The sequence below is a fragment of the Pteropus medius genome, unplaced genomic scaffold (assembly GCF_902729225.1).
Source record: "Pteropus medius unplaced genomic scaffold, Ma_sr-lr_union100, whole genome shotgun sequence".
Classification (NCBI taxonomy): Eukaryota; Metazoa; Chordata; class Mammalia; order Chiroptera; family Pteropodidae; genus Pteropus; species Pteropus medius.
Genome location: NW_024350319.1, coordinates 3,784,636 through 3,801,935, shown reverse-complemented (window position 1 = coordinate 3,801,935; position 17,300 = coordinate 3,784,636). Strand labels below are relative to the sequence as shown.

Here is a 17,300-nt window from a genome sequence, read left to right as displayed (position 1 = left end):
AAATAGGCATTTGCATCTTTGCCATCTTTCAGTGTCACTGCAGTAATAGAAAAGTGGCAACCAGAAGGTGCATAATGAATATTCCATTAAATATTCATTTGGATTGTAAATAACTTAAAATTTTAAACTACCCAGTAAAAGATTAAAAGAGAAAGGTGCAAACTTGTCTGGTTACTAAAGGAGAACTGACAAGCGGTGTTGGAGAGAATAATAGAGGGAACATTTAACATTAATTGGGTAAAAAAAAGTAATGCGGGCCCACAAAGACAGGAAGGGAGCATCCCATTTTAGGGATTTGACAGGGCAAATTTGGCTTTCACAAATTTTGATCTATAATTATCCAGGTGGACTAATATTATGCTTTCTACAATGGGATCATTCTTGTAATCATGTTTTTTTATACTAATAGTCCCTTAACCATAAGCGTGGTTCTTAACATTTAGAGGTTTCCTGGTTGTTAGCTTATTTCTTTTTTTAGCCTTGCATGTCTCATTGAGCATCAGGTACTGAATAGAGACTTTGAGTACTCTAGATTCCTATTTATTGAGTTTGGTCTGGTCATTCCAGTATCTATAAAAAAGAAACAGCAATAATAATTTGTTGGGAGCAGTAGCAAAAAAAAAAAAAAAAAAAAAAAACAATTTGAAAAAAAATGAAAAACGAGGAGGTTGAAAGCATGAAGTACAGAACAAGAATTAACATTCACTGAATCACTAAGTACCTACCAAGAACCAGGTGCCATCTAAGTACTAAGTAGTTACACACATAATCTTAATTTATCCAACAACCCTGCCTGGTTGGTATTTAACACAACATACTTTTAAATGAAGGAAATAAAGTTGGGAAAAGTTAAGAAACTGCTGAAAGTCACACAGTAGGAAAGAGATAAGACCTAAATTTAAATACAAGTCTACATAAACCCATAGCCTTATTATTTTATTATCTCATATAGTCTTATTTGTCCCTGTGAAAGCCATTATAGATTATAATAAAAAATGTAAAAGTTACAAGCAGATTCAGGTTGGACTGGCACTGTAAGACAGTGCCTTGTAAAATGCCTGGCACATAGTATTTACTCAAGTAATACTTGTTAAAAAAGAAAGAAAGGGAGAGTAGAAAGGAGAAAGAGAAAAGAAGGAACAGAGGATGAGAACCACCCTGCCACTCAATATTGAACTATTTTTAGTAAAATCCTAAGTGTAAACAGTTTAAGAGATAAAACATATAACTATAAAACAAACAGGTGCCAAAGATTTTATTCAACTCATTAAATGAGGGAACCAATAAGATATTACAAATGGTACAAAGAGTCCTAAAAGAACCATACATATGTAGACCAAAAGAAATGCTAAAATGATTTTGCTGAATAGCTGCAAAACTGGTTAATGTCCACAGAGCAATAATCAACTGCATTTTCAGGAGATGTAATTTGCATTTCTATGGACAAGAACCATCTGCATTACTATTTGTATTATGCAACTTTATAGAGTTGTAAAATAGCTCAGTCAGATGAAAGGCAGAGATAACCTAGAAGGATACACTAAACAGAAGACCAAATAATCTTTTTTTTTTTTTTTTGCCTATTTCAGTCCTTCACCATTTTTTTTATCATTATCTTAGAACCTAAGATTTAGAACCACTTAATTCTTAAAGTTCACTATCACTAGCTTACCGGTTGTTTACATATAATTTCCTTTGTAGATGGTGCATTAACCTCCCTGTTCATAGATATTTCCTTGTCCAACAGTGAATATTATGTACTGTATGTAGTACATTATAACATTCAAAACTACTTAGCAATTTATTGTCCGAGAATGATTAACAAACATCAGAAAATATCTCCCCTAGGTTTAGGACATATTTGATAGACAAGGAACCTGGTTAAGTATGAAATGGCATCCGCCTACTTAGCATAAATGTTCCTGCTATGGTGGGTCTAATCCTGCCTCCTACTTGAAATGCAGTAATTGTGTAGGTGGTGGAGAATCCCAGAATGATGGAAAGATCTTCTGTTCATCTGCAGCTTATTATACAGTCTGGAAAGGGGCAAACCATGGCCAGCACATGTCAGCACAACATTAAAAGTTATGTATGAGTAGCAATTCAGAGGCTTTTATAGCAGCTGCTAGAGTGCTGCCCATCTAGGATTTTGCTGTGCTGGTTTTGAAGAGACACTACCAAACTTTATGCCAGCAATCACATAAGGCTATTAGCAGCATGGAGATTTTTCTGTTGTCCTAGAAAATAATAGAAACACAATAGAAAGACGCGCTTCTCCCTATTTCACAACAGTGGCCTCCTCAGCACAACAGAACACTCCAGCTTTGTTTGTTAAAGTGTGTCCGGACTTTTGGGAGAAAGATACTTCAAGAGTATTTTAATTATGCATGGAAACAATGGTACTTTGAATTGAAAATCTGGATAAAAAGAAATAACAGTTACTGTAACATTACTTTTATCACCATATAATTTATATCCAGGATATGTCCAAAAAGAATTTATATCCAGGATATGTCCAAAAGAATGCTAGTTGAATTTATTCAACTAGCATTGTGCTGAATATAAATATGATATGGTCTTCCTTTGAAGAATCTATTTGGGCGGGCAAGTCGTAAACAAACTAGATAAAGTACCAAGGGAAGGCAGAGAAGGGAGAGATTAATTCTGCTCAGAGATAATCCTGCAAAGCTTCACGCAATTGATCTGAACCCTGGAGGATAAACACAAAGACACAGGCAGGGAGGTTTTTCCAGACATCTCCAAGTGAAGAGTATGTTGAGAGAATACAAGTAGTTAAGAGTAGTTAGAATATCTGACAGCGGAAGGGGGAGCTGGAATGAAAAGGGGAGTATGAAGCCCAAAATCCAAAGGGCAGTTGTTATGAAGGGCATTGAATGTCATGTTAAACATTTTATACCTAACCTATTGGTAATAGGGAGACACCAAGATTAGAAAATCAGGAGAGGTATCTAGAAGTCAGATAAAGATTTCAAGAAGGGAGTGGATAATGGCACCAAAGGCCACAGAGTGATCATGGGGGGAAGGTTTGTATTTTGCTACTCAACACCTAAAGCATTTTTTTTATTTGAGGGAAATTCTCCTTCATGTAAAGGGCCATGACTCCACTAGAGAAGGTAAAGTACAGCCAGGGTTTATTGAGATATGACCCAGGTTCAGGCAATTGGACATTCCACCCAGGACTTTCAGTATCAAGTGAAAATGGGAATGTAGAGCGACAGCTCATAATTCATACTCAGTGACTGTGAAAGTGTCCAGTGTTCCCAGCATTTAACTGAAATATGACTTGGCTATGGGACCTGTTACTCAATTTCTTTTGCTTCTTGTCCATTGTCTAGTCCTGGTTCTATAGCATCTCTGTGGGTTCTGTGAGCTACCTAATATCCTTCTCATAAATATCTTTTTGGTTTACGTTGGCAAGAGACAGTTTCTAATGCTTATGTCTATAAAGCCATACCAATACCCAAGACTGAAAGTAGACTTTGGTTCTGATAACTGAAAGAGCATTCGTTTCCTTACTGATAGCAGTTTCAATAGAGTGATGGGGCGGTAGCCAGACTCAACTGGAGTAACGACTTAGTATTAAATGAGGAAAATGAGTATACAAATATAGACCATTTGTTCAAGTAAGTTGGCACTGAATAAAGAAAGGTAAATAGGATAAGCCAAAGTTGAAGGACATCCTCTTTTTCCCTCTCTTTTTTTGCCCCCAGTAAAAAGGCTTAAGCAGCTTCACAGGTTGAATGATACCCGGGTTAGAAAAACAATGATTTCAGAAGCAATATTTGATCACATAAGGAAGAAGTGGAAAATGAATGGCTAGAAAACTCTTATGGAAAAGTTAGTCTATAAAAAGTAAGAAGAATAAATGAAGATAAAGAAAACTTAGTAGTTTTATAAAAGGGACTTTGAGAATTTTTATACATGATAGGATCTATTTTATCCATAAAGAAGTGAGATAAAAGAGGAAGTACATATATCTCAATTACGGTAAATGGTAAAAAGATAAAACAATTTAAGACCAAGAGAAAATAATTACTTATAGAGAGTGTGAAGAAAATATTTGCTAAACATTATTCATATTTAAAAATCAACATGTGATATCCATCAAAAACATTTTGTTAATAATGCAGCCATAATCTTCATATAGTTATTTCTTAGGAAAATCTATGACCATAATATTAAACCAATCCAGTGAAGGTATTTTTTCAGGAAACTAAAATAATACAGTCTAAGCATAGAAATTTGTGGTCATCTAACTTACTAAAAAATAGAACTTAAAATAAAAAGAATAAATGAATCATATGTAATTTACCTCATAATACTTTCTCAAAATGTCTTTGTGCTAACCACCTAGAAAATTTCTATTCATTCTTGAAGAATCAGTACAAGTATGGCCTCTTCTCTCTAGACTCTTTCTCTGACAACAAAAGACAATATTCATTATTCTTCTCTAGTATCTTTGTGGCACTATGTTTGAGAAATAATTAGAATATTCGTTATATGAAAGATCATTACTAAATCTATATCCCAACATACAATGCAAACTCTCTGCAGATAGGGATGACAAGGAACCCCCCCAATAACTACTATAGCATCTAGCACATAATAGGAGCACAACAAATGCCATTTGGGTGGGTTAATAATAGATAAAATTTTATTTAAGATTATTTATGCTAGTGAAGTAATTGATAGGATTTCACTAGTTCAAGGTCATGATAAGGATTTAGACCATAGATTCTCTGTAGCTCACCGAAGAAGGATCCATACTGGCTCAGTGGTTTTGTTCTCTAAAGTTCTGAAAAGTGCAACAGAGTATGTTCTGCTGGTTCATATTAAGGGTATTAAAGTGCTGTTAAAGCAAAGAATGTTAAAATCATGACTCTAACATCTTGGATAAGTACTTTATATATCACATAGAAATAGTGCATATTCTATTTTTGCTACGATGACTTTGGCTTTCTATCATAGACTTCCATACAGTAGCAGGTTCTGAATTTCTGAATGGGAGGAGCTTTGTAGCAGCAGTCTGGTTGGGTGAGTTCATACGCGGGGTGAGAAGAGGGCAGATTCTAAGAGATTTGCCTGAAGCTGTGCCAGCATCCCACACATACTGTTTTCATATAGACTGAATGTTTAATGTGAGGTGATTTGGGGGATATATTAAAAATTTGGGAGATATTGCTACATCCCCATCAAAATGATTTTTAAAAATGTCACCTTTTGGGGACCATTACTTCCATAATCAAGACCTTAATTAGACTGATTTGCTAATATATGTAATAAGTGTATCTCATCTTTATGAACAATTATCTATTTTATCTTAAATCCTTTACAACAAAAGGGCAACAATGTAAAAGTGTAAAAACATATTGACTTAAATACGCTTTCACTGTATTATTGATAAATATAATAGAGAGCTAGGTTACTAACATTTTCCTCTCTATCAGTACCACCTTGTGCTTCTTTATAACCTACTTGATTAGAATTGCCAATTTACTTGTTAGCTTCTCCCATTAGGTTCTGAGCATCTTGAGATACAGACTATGTCTTATTTATCTTTGTCTCCTTCATGCCTAACAGTCCATCGCATTTAGTAAGCATTAAATAATTTTTGAGTGAACAAATACAGTTCTTTACATTTAGTAAGCATTAAATAATTTTTGAGTGAACAAATACAGTCCTTTGCATTTAGTAAGCATTAAATAATTTTTGAGCAAACATATTTGTTTATATATATATACATTTACCATATATATACACATTTAACATGTTTAATGTTAAATGTATATATATGGTAAATGTATATATATGGTAAATGTTATATATATATAAACATACATATATATACATATATATGGTAAATGTCCATCAAGTAAAAAAAGGTCAGCATTGATTTTTTTTAAAGATGTATGTTATAGTAATCTTTACTTGGCCTTCCATTTGAACAACAAATTGTTATCTAACTCCATTTTCTCACATCACTATTCTACTTTTTCACCCTCTGCATCTTATTTAACCAGAGTACCTATCATGTCTAATCAAAATAGGAGGAAATTCAAATGTTTTTTCCTTCCTTCTCTTGATCAAAATGCTATGTAGTAACAGAGAAAAATCATTACAAATGGCATGCATTTAAAAAACAAATGACTCATATTTAATCTCTAGATTTAGACATCACAAAATTTATAATCACAAAAGTGAATGCAGTTGTCATGCATAGGTTGCTCCAGGACCCAAATTAGAATTCCAGGTCAGGGTCTGAAACTATAACCAACAAGAAGAAATATAAAATGAAAGTGATTAGCTATCTGCAAAAGTAGCATATCCCGTCAGGTTCTGGTTCATCTATCTACCTGGCATAGTACTCTCTGGGGAGCTGTTATTATAAAATCCACTAAAATGGTCTGACATGGACAGTGGCCACTGCAGATTATCTGCCAGATGAACTTTTCATGGAAAATGTGACAAAGAAGAACTCACGTTTATATTTTATTCTCTTCTGAGATCAGTTAGTGTGGTCGGTTCCCTCAGAGTATAATCAGCCCCTTGCTGAACTGATAAGAGGACATTTCTAAATCTACAAAGCTGAGGAATGCACCATGGACCCACAGTGACTCCAATGTAATTCAGACTCCTGTAAGATCAGTCTGAATCTTTCCACAAATCTCTCTCTTACCATTTTACCTTCAATCGATTACAGTCACTGAATTACTGGATGAGGAGAAAAGTCTTCCCTGAGAACATAACAAAACCCTGCCGAGACAGGTGTGCCTTCTCAACATGCCACCATCCCATTTGACAAGGTAACAAAAGAATTTATTTCTTCCACTAAATCTGCTTATTGTAAAATTTAATATTAATGAAAACTGCACTTCTGGGGACAGAGCAAGAGAAAATTCTAATTGTCTAAATATTTTAGTAAATCTGCAATGGTCATGAGGAAAATAAATAATTTCTGACATGTTAAACTCAGATCTCTCAGAGTACAAAATGTGGCTTGTTATATTTCTTCAATATTGTTTGATCCATGGGACAGATTGTGACTGAATACAGTATGCATCAAACTGCATTTCATAATTTTATCCTATGACTCATTCTTTCAATAAGATGGTTGCCTCCAGACAAATGAAATGGTTTTGAATTCAAGCAAATAGAAGCTTCACAGCTTCCAAGCAACACCACATTATGTTGAGAATAACAGCAAACGAGTTCCTTTTCTAGGGGTCCTACAACGAATAGAGGCTGCCATGAAGGACATCCTTAGAGACACTTGAAAAACTGCATGGCCATCTGTTCTGGATGATACAGAAGAAATTACTGCATGCAAATAGAGGGTAACACTAGATAAGTTCCAAGTTGGCTTCTAATTCTAAATCTGCTATAAAAGATTATGTATACTACAATCAATATAAGTGCCATTTAAAGTTTCTCTTCAAGATAAATATCTATATCAACTTAATAGGAAACAAATTATACTGGTCAATCCAACTAAAAGGGACAGTAGTTTAAAAGACAATGTCTAAAATAAGATTCCCTTAAGAAGGGAGATGATGAGAATGTTCCTGACGTGCAAAGATATGTTTCCTAAAGAAGAAATGGCAATTCTCCTCAGGAAACACTAGCACTGATGTTTTCTGCTCTTTAAAAATAACATAAATGTGTAGGAGTCTTTTTTCTTTATGAAACTAATATTTTCTTGTTAAGTCTCCTTAGAGAAATATAATTTTTTACAATTTTAACTGGTATCTGAAATCTATTTTTATGGCTTAACAAGAGAAGCAACACTACCATCGTGTGGCAAAAGAGATTAAATTTATTTTTTTTTAAAGTTCCAGTTAGAGATAAAATTTAAATCCACAAACAAAAGTCCCACCCAAATGCAAATTAATCTTGTATCATTTGGATAACATTCCTGTCTCTCATTAAATAATTTGCAACTTGTAATAAAGACAAAATTTATATAAAAAAGAAAACTGTGATTAATTTTTCTCATTTAAGTTAGGCTGTTAATAGTGGCTTCCTGTTTCCTTGCACGTTGTCAGTAAAACAAAAGATAAAAGTGAAAGGCCAGAAAAGTATCACTGATTTTACTTCAACGGTGCATTCATAGATGTTTAAACAAACAAAAAGCATGCAAAGAATTCTAGAAAGATAATCAAGCGAAGAATAAAAGCTAATTTTTTAATATTATGTAGTTTCCCACGAATTATCTTAACTAATTCTAACAACAACCCTCTGATATCATTATTAATATCTCCATTTTATTCATGGGGAAACTAGAATGCAAAGATAATAATTTACTCCTTCTAGAACAACACCTGTAACAGGGTGATCCTGGTGGAAGAGAGATCTCAGCACATCCTACAAAAAGTTCTGAAGCCAGGATGGCCCTTCAGCGCTGTCCCACATTGAGATCTGAGACTCTGTGCCCCTACATCAACCACTAGATGTAGGCTGTCCTCAGGGAGGGACATAACCTTGGGCAAAACTCCCTTCTACAAAGAGAAATTTCTAGAGAGGGACTGACTGTGATCCATCATCAAACAACATTCACAATAGCTGGGGAAAAGAGAGATTTGGTCTAGTAGAGGGGATCTGGGCAGTGCACCTTTGCATCAGTACTGGTCAGTTCTTTAGTTATAAGAACTAATTATACATGTGGAAAGACACAGTCACTGTTATTCGTACTCTGCTTAATGCTTGATGTATTGAACTCTTATGTCCATTAACCAAATTTTGAAAACCAATTTGTCTCAAGAATTTAAATAGTTACTACATATTTTACACAATAAATTCATTTAAATTACTTATAAATGATTCGAAGTCTGGTCATTGAGGTCATTGGTCATTCGATTGAGGCCCTTACTAATGTGAAGGTTTACTTGTTACACCATAAAATGTTTAACTTTCTGTCCTTTGGTTTTAATTTTTGAAAGTTGATATCTTTCCCAAAATGATGTTTTCTTTTCATTTTGCATAGCTGACAGTTCCTAACTCATTGTCCTTTTATTGTAATTATCAATACAAAATAATTTTGTATTTTTAATAACCGTATTTGCTATTAGTGTTTTATAATTACCAGAGACATTTAGAGGTTGCATCTTATAGGAAATAAGGAATTGAGTCTCTACAGTTAGCTCTACTAGTCAGGACACTTGACTAACTTGTCATTTTGGAATATCATATTTAACTTTCTTTATAATATTGTTTTCAGTCCATAAATATGGTAATCTTCTTATATATTTAGATCTTATTTAATAATGTCTTTCAATAAGTTGTATTTTTCTTCATAGTAATCTTTTTTGTTATATTCAAAACCACTGTATTGCTATTACACATGATATATTAAATTATATTTTCTAAATTGTTGCAATAGTATATAAAAATAAAATTGACTTACATATCAATATTTTATATTACAGCTCTGAAAAACCCTCATCAATTTTAATAATTTCTCTGTAGATTCCTTTTGGTTTTTCAAGTAGACAATTATATTGGTTCAAAATAATAATTTAGTTTTTTCAAGGTATTCCAAATGCTTTTCTTTTAATTGACTTATTGAAAGGCTAGTAACTAGGAAAATGTTAAAGTGGTGATATCATGCATCTAAGTCTTATTTCTGAATTTTACGGAAAATCTCTTTGGAGTGATGTTTGGTATGAATTTTTGTGACTATCTTTATCAGGCTAAGGAAATTATCTTCTATAATTTGTTTTCTCAGAGATTTTTTTAAAATTATTGAATTAGTGTTACATTTTTTAAATTATATTTTATATCTTGGGATAATTATCTCATTCTTGTCATTTAAATTGTTATAGAGTGAAATACATTGATTTTATAATTCTGAACTAATGCTGTCTTCACAGGATAAATATAATTTCTAATGATGCATTAACTTTTGATAAATTCTATTCACTAATATTTACTTATTTGTTTTATATGTTCCTATATGTGAAAAAGGTCTACAATTTTTTTCTCATTTGGTTTGGTATCAAAAGGTATTGCAAGTTTACAATTCTATATTTCATAGTGAAAAGAAATTTTTATCAAGGTAAACTATTTTTCCCTAATAATGTTTTGTCTTAAATTTTATCTTGTCTGATATTTAAGTAGCAGGTAGTTCATATGAAGAAAGCTTTACATACAACAGATATGAAATTGCAAAGTCAAGGGCATACTAAGACTAAATTTTTCAAATGATGGATCCGAGAAGTGGTTTCACATATTTAAAAGTCATTTGCTGGTGAGAAAGATCAAAACTTATCAAAAGTGACAAATAGGTAGGATTTAATGAAAATAATTTTGAAATTACACTTACTCATTATACTGCTAGGAGTCAACCCTTCCACTATCACATAGGCAGAAAAATAATTTTAGAAACAATTCTCAATGTATCTTTTCAGTACTGTTGTTCAGTCAGGTATGAGTAATTTGAATCTCCTTTCTTTCTCTTCCATGCCTATACATTTCTCTCCAATCCTGCATTATTTTCCTATAGACTCTGTAATAAATTATCAAAATCTCAGTAGCATAAAATAATACGCACTTGTTCTCTTACAGTTCTAGAGGTCAGAAGTCTGAAGTGGGTTTCACTGGGTCAAAACCAACATGAGTTTCTCCCTGGAAGTTCTAAAAGACAATCTGTTTTCTTGCCTTTTTCCAGATTCTAGACCAGCATTCCTTGCAATCCTTGGCCCATGACCCCTTCAATCATCTTCAAAGTCAACAACATATCATCTTTAAATCTTATCTCTGCATTGTCATTATATCACCTTCTCCTTTTCTGTCTTTGTAGTCAAATCCTCCTCTGTCTTCTTTGTGTAAAGACATTTGTAGCACCACCAGGATAATCTCCCCATCTCAGGATGCTTAATCACATCTGCGAAGTCACCTTTGTCATATAGGTAACATTCATAGGTTCTAGGGATTAGAATCTGGATATCTTTGGGGCCATTATTCAATTTACTACAAATCCTTTTTAATTACCTATTCATTTCCAATTCATTTTGCTAGTGTCTCCCACTCTTACTGTATTTTCAACAGTTTCTATTCTCTTTTGTTATTATTCATCTGTGATCTTCATTTTAGGGATCATTTATTTTTCTCATTGATATCTTCTTAAGATTTGAGCTCATGGATTTTTTTATTTGTTATATATTTAAAACCTTCAAAAACTGATATGATTATTTTTCAATGTCTGAAAGTTCTTTGATCCTCATTCCTTCAAAATCTGGGCCCTAATTCCCTTCCTTTGAATGTGGGTTGGACTTGTTGACTAACTTCCAACAAATAGAATAAGGCATAGAGATAACATGAGTCTTCAAGGCTAAGTCATAAAAAGCATTGCTGCTTTTGCCTTGAGTCTTTGAATCACCCACCGTGGGAAAAGCAACCACCGTGTTGTGAAGCAGCCTGTGAGTAGGTTCACATGAAGCGAAACTGAGGCCTCCCACTAAAAACCAGCACCAATTTCTACCCATTTGAGTAGGTTACCTTGAAAGCAGATTTTCCAGCCTCACTTAAGCCTTCAGATGACTGTAGCCCTGGCTGATATCTTCACTGCAACTTCATGAGAAACTTCAAGCTAACTAAATGGTTTATGAATTCTTGACTCACCTTTCTTGAAATGGTGAGGATAATATTTTTTAAGTCATCGAGTTTGGGAATAATTTCTTATGCAGCAATAGATACCTAATTCTATATGTAACATATTATAAGTTAGGAAATATAACAATAAAGTGGACATCTGTGAAGTAATCACCATCTTAAAACCAGAATATTGCCAATACCATTGCCCTAGAGGTGTTGGCAATACTCTCTTTCACTCCACCTCATCTACTGTTTTCTTAAAAGATAGAATACCTATATGATTTTTCTTTCAGCTCTACCTCAAGTGATTCTTCTCTGTGCTAACCTGAATCCAGGAAATCTTCAATCAGTCCAACCATCCCACTCCTCTTGTTTAAAAGAGATTGATACTTGCTTTCAGGTTACGTCACCAATTTTGGAAAACCTATCCTGCTGATTTTCTTTCCTTTTTCTTTCTTTTTTTTTTTAATTTCCCTGCTCTTCAAAAGCCAAGTTTTCAGAGGTGTCATATAAGAGACATGCATTAAGGAACATGTTAGTTTCTCTTTTCTTAATATTCCTAAAATTTTATCCATGTATGCAAGCAAAGCTTTATTAAAACTAGCATTCCTGAACCATTACAATCTCTAGTTTTCTTCTGCCCCATCCATTCACCAGCTACTAGCCATTTCTGCACAGATCTGTGCTTTCTCGTTATTTCATTGGCTTTCACTGAAAGTTACTATAAAGAACAATAAGTGGAGAAACAACATTGCTCTTATTTTAAAGTTGCTCTCAATTTCTTTTTCTCTTATGCTACTTACGCTCCATATCCCAAAAGACCTTTAATAATAAATTTATCCTAGGATTCCAGGCCAGGGAGGGAAAAAAATGATTTTATGATGACCTAGTATATAATGTCTTAATAGTAAATGAGAATTATATAGTTCAGAGTTTATAACAATAAGATCCATGTGCATATATTTACTGTCAGATTTACATTAGTGCGACGTAGAATGGAAGGTTTAATGGCAGAGTTAATAGAAAAAAAAATGATGAAAGAATTCAGTCTACACAGAAGAGAAATTAGTAACAAATTCCTATGTTAACTAAAATTGGTATTCTAGAATAGTGTTACTTATAAGAATGCACAGCCCTTATCTCACTTAACATTTTTGTAATAAGAACAATATGAAACTTTAGTTCAAATCTATGTATCATACTTCTTGCTCCTCCTATCCTTTTGAAATTCTCAAAGAGGAATGAATGACAGTAGCCCTAATATCAGGCATCATCCACACAGCGAAAGACTTACTTAGGCACTCAGTGTCCTCTCACTTAGTGTCTTCTCGTCTCTTCACTGCATGCCATGTTTTGAAGGAGGGAGGATGGGAAGAGGAAAAAAAGTAGGCCTGACAAAGATGTATACATGCCAAACTCAGAAAAACCAATGTCTTAGTGGTCAGTAGAATTTCCATGTTAAAAACAGCCACTTTATGTCAGTAAACATCCAAATATACTTTTTTATTGTTTGAATTATATTTAATTTGTACACTTATTTTTCTAGTTTTACATATTTTATAAGTTGTATAAACATAAGAAGTATATACTTTGTAAGTTTTATTTCAGATCTATTTAAGCAACATTATAAGGCAGATAAATTAAATCTACTTTATGGATCTATGAACATGTTTTTCCTTCCCTCCAAAATACTGATATTGGTCACTGTTTATCCCTCTTTGCCCTGGCTGCTAAGAAATTTAGAGCTAAGTTTTGAGAATAATTGCTACTCTATCACGAATAGTTCTCTGTACAGTTTTCTCATTCCTTCCTTGTTTATATCTCCATTTCTTTGTCTTTGGTATATTGTTTTGACCTCTTATTTATTATTTATTTATAAGATTTTTTTAAATAAAATTTGCATATACACAAAGTAAAAGTAATCAATATATAATAAACTCATATGCAAAAATGCTAGTCTCTATTTCTCTAACAGTATTGCCAAATAGAAGTTTCTGCAATGATGAAAATGTCTGTATTTGCACTGTCCAATACAACAACCACTAGCCACAAGTGGCTACTGAGCAGGAGAAATGTGGCTAGTGTGACTCAGGAACTGAATTTCTAAATGTATTTTATTTTAATAAATTTAAATAGCCATACATATCCAGGGGCTACAATATTAACCAGCACAGCTCTAACTTATATTTATGTATTTCCCCCCCCAGAAGATGTAAACTTCTTGTGAAATTTTACATAATGCCTCAAGCACATCAGGGTGGGTTCATGAAAGTTTAAATTAAAAAGTAAGATAATAATGTATATTCTCTGCAATGGACTGAATGTTTATGTACTCCCAAAATTCACAGGTTAAAATCCTAACCCCTAATGTGATAATATTAAAAGATGGGGGCCTTTGAGGATAATTAGGTCATGAGGATGGAGCCTTCATGAATAGGGACAGTGATCTTATAAAAGAGACCCCTTGCCCCTTCTGCATATAAGGACACAACAAAAAGACGGCTGTCTGTGAATGAGGAAGATGGCTCTTACCAGACATCGAAACTGCCAGCCAGTGCCTTGATCTTGGATTTCCCTCTGGAAATCCAAGCCTCTGGAACTATGAGACATACTTCTTTATTGTTTCAGCCACAGAGTTCATGGCATTCTGTTATAGCAGCCCAAGCTAAGACATTCTTGTTCTGTGAAAGATGATTAAACCATGAAACACTTTTGAGTTATTTTTTATAATTAATGCAAACCAATAAAACACTATGAGCTCTTAATTTATAAAGTCCAGATATAATGTGACATCTACTATATTTCACAAAAATATGTTAAGAGTTGATACAATATTTTATTACTATGTTGGAGACTTAGAAGAAAAAGTAATACTCAGATAGTAACGTTATTACTGTGTTATGACCTCTCTTTTATGGTTTGAGTAATGAGTTATTTAATAACCATAACATTAAACAATTTAAATAAAACTTTTGGAGATGGCTAAATTAAATGGCTTGATGGTATAATGCTTAGAGTTAAGCAATTGAATAAAACTGTAGGGAGCATCTGTAATCAAGCTAGATTTAAGTAACATCTGAGGCACATTTATGGAATAATAGCCTTGATGGTAAGCTAATCTGAGAAAAGTAGGTCCAGCTGTATATCCTTTAGAAAGAAAGAAAATACTCTCCCTAAAACATAAAGCAACACACAAGAAGCAATGTAATAAAATATTCATTACCTTAAGGGTATATATAAATCCAAAAGCAGTCTTAGCTCCATCATTAACTAAGCAAGTTCATTTCAGTTCTAGAGCCTCAGAAAAAGAAGGAGGAAAAATAGCCCCACATTTATCTTACACATTTCATGAATACATGGTGATTATAAGTGCACTGATATGGCAACAGGGAACAAGGTATATTGAACATTTTAGGCAATGCATTATTTCAATTTATTAGGATAAGAACTTTGGAACTTTTCAAACCATATGTATAGCAAAAGACAATGTTATCATTAAAGATACTGTTATTTCTAAGCAGTTCAAACTTATTTACACTTACTGACTTTAATAAGTACCTGTAAAATTCTTTTAACACCTTAACAATTTCATTATATACTCTAAGAATACAGTTGTTTAAATGTTTACAAATCGGTGGAGAGGTATGCAGTACTCCTCACTCTATTCTACAGAAGATCACAATTTGGTATATCACAAAGAAGATGGGCTTTATGTACCACAGAAACTTGAGTTTGAACTCAACAAATAGTTTAAGTTACTTAGTAATGTCACCTCTTCATGTCTATTTTGTCATCTATAAAGTGGAAATTATAAAATCTACTAGTGTGGTTTGGAGGACTCAGTGAAAAATGTACTTATTTAGTATCTGGCATGACATAGATGTTTATAAATACCTTATTATTAATTCTGAAATCATTTATCAATTGGTTGTCCCTTACTTCCTTTGCTCTGCATGTTTCATCTCTTATACCACAATCTGGTCATATGATTTGATCACAAAAAGATGATAGAAAATTCATGCGAGTTTGACAAGAGAAAATTCGATCACTTTCAGGTTCTTTTCTAGACTGTAATGATGGATCAAAAAAGCTCGTGGGCCAACTCTGAAGCTTGTTTTTGCATTTCTCAAGAGCTAAGGATAAGTTACAAAGAAAAAGAAGAAGACAAAAAACAAAAGAAGTAGAAGAGGCAGAAAATAGGGTGTAAGGGGAAGGTGAGGAGGAGGAGGAGGAGATATGACAGACTACATGTAGCCCATAATGCCTATTTACTCGCTGGCCCTTAAATGAGAATATTTGCCAGCTTCTGGATGATATTTGCCAAATATCTGGATGATATTTGATTTTTTTTTATCTAAAATGAGATTTATTGCATATCATGCAGTCCATGCAGCAAAGGTGACTAGCACCATTTTGAATGCATTTAAAAAAACAAAATAAAAAATGTGGTGGGGAGTAAATACACAAAGTTCTAGTCTCCTTGGGTCCCTGGAGAGTAGGATTTGAGAATGAAACCATCCACTCTCCATGGTAAATGAGTTCATCTCTTAAATCAAGGAATGTCTCCATGGTCTCTGGATGCAAATATCATCTTTATGATTGAAAGTCTCCTCTTATTGTACGGCATTGGGAAATCAGCATAATTAGCTGTAAGGAAACAATAAATATAAAAACCTGGACTTGGAAATAACTGTTTATTAATGATGAAAAAAAAAGAATATTAAAGGTATAACAAATCTGTGATTATTTTTAGATATTAGTAAAAATAATTCTTAGTTACCTAGAATCTGAGTTAAAATTAAATTCATTCGAAATGTTGCTTAAATTACTGGAGGGCTTCCAGTTTTGCAACCAGAAAGACTCATTGCATCAGACATTATTTGAATATCATGGTAGTGAAAGTTAAAGATGCTTAATTAAAATGCCTGAACAGCAATATTAGTGGTTTTTTATTGAGCTATTTCAGAGCTTTGGAGGAATGACACTTTATATCTTAAGCAGGCAATAAAAGCCCCAGCATGAAAGTCAAACTTCCAATTACCTCTTACTCCAGCAGAAATTCAACTTTCTTGAAAAACCTGTTTTATTTTCATATACTAAGGCATACAGAAATGAGTACAGAACTTAAAGTACAAAAGAATCAAAATGTGGGCAAGAAATTTAATAAAAATTAGAAATATAATTTAGAATATTAGTGGTCTTCAGTCTTATGAGTCCCGATGTTCCCCTTTTCTGGGAATTGACTTACCACACACAAGTGTGAGCCCTGCTTTTCCCATACAATCCTGTCAGCCTGGCTGTAACTCATCCAAATCAAGTCAATCAAATCCTCCTAAAATTGTTTCAGATTAATCGATCTCTATTAACTGAGTTCTTGTAGAGCTAAGAGATCACTTTTCAGCCATATGTATAAAGCAGCAGAAAAATAAATCTTTACATAAGGAAAAATCCAGATTGACAGAGCAAAGCCGGGACAGACCATGCCATCCTGTATCTAGAAAGGGTCTGCATCATTGCCTTCTCTCCTGATGGCTTTTGTTTGTTCTCATCCCTCACGAGGCCCAGATGACCATTGGTACTGCATATAAATTTGTTCTAGAGCACTACTCCCTACAGTTTCTGATTAGCAGGTCTGAGAATTCATATTTCTAAAATGTTTACAGGTGATTCTGATATGTGGAAAGGACCAC

The 17,300-nt window shown here is 33.4% G+C and overlaps 1 protein-coding gene across 1 annotated transcript in view; it reads right to left on the bottom strand.

Annotated features, from left to right (window-relative positions):
• Nucleotides 1-17,300, bottom strand: part of LRRC7 (leucine rich repeat containing 7) — a 1,130,220-nt gene that overhangs the window by 1,093,321 nt on the left and 19,599 nt on the right. Inside the window, exon 3 of the mRNA XM_039838554.1 lies at nt 14,143-14,291. The gene's annotated coding sequence lies outside the window, so the exon portion shown is untranslated. The remainder of the gene's footprint in view (nt 1-14,142; nt 14,292-17,300) is intronic.